The sequence below is a fragment of the Ptychodera flava genome, chromosome 3 (genome assembly GCF_041260155.1).
Source record: "Ptychodera flava strain L36383 chromosome 3, AS_Pfla_20210202, whole genome shotgun sequence".
In the NCBI taxonomy this organism is placed as follows: domain Eukaryota; kingdom Metazoa; phylum Hemichordata; class Enteropneusta; family Ptychoderidae; genus Ptychodera; species Ptychodera flava.
The window spans coordinates 34331563-34334583 of NC_091930.1; positions in this window are offsets into that span (position 1 = coordinate 34331563).

Here is a 3021-nt window from a genome sequence, read left to right on the forward strand (position 1 = left end):
GTTAGATTTCTCGTTATGATGTCAGGAAATAATTCCAAGTGGAATTGAAACCCTTGGATGAAATTTTGTATTTTTTTCAGAGTGAATTTTTTGTCAAATGTGAAGAAATTGTGATCTGCTTTGTTTTGATGCCATGAACAATGTCAATAATTTCATTTTCTCAGAAACTATTCATAATTTCCTAGTCATGTTGGGGTTAGAATTTCTCATCTTGATGTAAGGAATCCAATAATGTTAAAATTAAAGTCATTGGTTGAAATTTTGTATTATTTTCAGAGTCAACTTTTTGTAAAATGTGAAGAAATTGTGATCAGGTTTGTTGTGATGCAATTGATTTGACACAGAGAATACAAATAATTTCATTTTTCTGAGAAATGTTCATAATTTCCTGGCCATGTTGGGGTTAGAATTTTACGTCTTGGTGTAAAGAATTCAAAAATCATAAAATCAAAGACATCAGTTGAGATTTTGTAATTTTTCAGAGTGATTTTTGAAAACTGTAGGGAAATTGTGATCAGGTTTGTTTTGATGCAATTGTTTTGACACAGTGAATACAAATAATTTCATTTTTCTGAGAAATGTTCATAATTTCCTGGCCATGTTGGGGTTAAAATTTTACGTCTAAATGTCAGGAATTCGAAAATCATAATATCAAAGTCATCGGTTGAAATTTTCATGTTTTTTTATAAAGAGATATTTTGATATTTCTGCAGAATGTCCTGTGTTGACATGACTTCCATTCAACATTCAATCAAATTTCAGCATGATTTCTAGATTTCTGAGATCATGTCCAGATTTTCCTGGTCATGTTGGGGTTAGAATTTCACGTCTTGATGTAAGGAATTCGAAAATCATAATATTAAAGTCATCAGTTGAAATTTTCATGTTTTTTTATAAAGAGATATTTTGATATTTCTGTAGAATGTACTGTGTTGACATGACTTCCATTCAACATTCAATCAAATTTCAACATGATTTCTAGATTTCTGAGTTAATGTCCAGATTTCCCTGGTCATGTTTGGGTTAGAATTTTACCTCTTGATGTAATTACGTTCATAAAGTGGAAATCCAAGTGATCGGTTGAAATTTTCATATTTTTATACAAAATACATTTGTTAATTCTGTACAGCATTGCAATGACAGTTGTATTCACTGTAAACATTCATCAAAGCATCGCTGTGAAATCTTCTCATATTTGTTTCGATTTCAAGAAAGAAACTCATCAGATCTTACCTGAACAATGTACGTACCTTGTGCTATTAATCCTGGTCAGGATAATTCCTTCCGATTTCTTGTAACGTCGTCAGATTTATAAAATTCCAGGAGTAAATCCACAGATGACTTCAGCTGGCAATCTGTCAGCTGTGTTTTGACTGTAGGCGAACGCTTTACTCATCAGATAACTTACGCTACTGCAAAAGTAGTCCCGTTTAAAGTAGCACTATTCAGATGTTTTCGAAATTTTGAAAACTTTGATGTTATATTACATAGTTATAGATTCTTGCAGTGGATTTGAAGCGTCTCTCATCATTTCAGTTTTTGAGAATTTTTGTTTATATGCGATGTAACATCGAGCCAGCTCACATCCCCGCAGAATACTGACGCATGTATGTTATCTGCCGATAGATGGCGCTATTACAATTTCTGCCATCAGCCCGGAACACTTAGAGTGTAACATTGTAGTACACACGGAGATATTACTATTCGTAGTGCAATTTAGTTTGGCATTTTTATTCTATTTAAGAGGATTTTGTGAAGCGTTTTTTATTCGTTGTACTGCACTAAAGATGTTTGTCGGATTGTATGTAAATTATTTAATTTTTCTTTTACACGCAATGCATGATGTATCGCAGTTCGTTATGTTCAAACCATAAGCTTACTAGCTGGAAGATTTTTTTTTATTCACCTGTGTACTTCTGACAGAAAAGTTCCTTATCACATGTTTAGCTTATAGGACACAGCTTCACTTTGGCTCGATGAAACTTGACGATGTATATTCTGGAAATGTTGAAACGTTGGAGTGTTTTTGCACTTCTCACCAATATGCGTGAACACATTTTCACTTCATTTTTCTGTACTTAATAATGGATAAAGTTACTGTAGGATGTGAAGTTTCCTTCCATAGTTTCTATAGTGTATTTAGAGATCACTTCTTTTAATGATCCTGTATTTGAAGAAAACCATTGTAATGTTGAACTTAAAGCTAAAATAGCAGTAAATGTTTAATAAACTGATCTCAAAATATCGTCAGTTTTCCAAGAGTTTTCATTGAATAAGACCCATCGGAGACTGAAGCAGTTTATAGCATTCTTATGAGTGTCAAAAGTGGCATGTAAATTCAAGAGTTTTACCATCATTTTAGATTCCCCGTCATTTTCAAAAATTAATCACGTCACGCGTGACGAGGAAAATAAAGATTACAATAATAAAATTTTAGCCATCATGTGTTGTGCATTCAAGTAAATGACAGCATGCTTGTTTCTTGTATGATCACGATGTGTATGTGCAGTAAATACTGCATATTTTGTACTTTCCGCGGAGGCGCCATTTTACGAGTGTGGCACCCGTTGTTTAATATTTTAACCTGTTAAAAAGTTTAGGCATGGTCCAAATAGTCACCTGCGTTCAAAAATTCCGCGGTGCGCCTACACGCCCCACAGACGTGTGTACCTATGCCTGAGAAGAAGATCTTCTCATGCATATGTACACACGTCTATGGAGCGTGTAGGCGCTCAGCGGAATTTTAGAATGCAGGTGACTGTGTCCAAATCAGCGAACAGTGATACTTCTATACACGTCATTCAGTTAGCACATTTACACGAACCAACATTGGTTTGAAAATAAAACCATGAAAATAATGCGTGAAATTCGCAGCTATTGTGGCATTTCCAACGGCACTTTCTAAAAGCTAGATCGTGATCGTGTTTTTCGTAAGTCACCGGCGTTACACAAAGTGACATATAGAGATTATTACTGCCGGACATCCTTTGTTTATTTGATATCGAGTGTGTTATATCAATT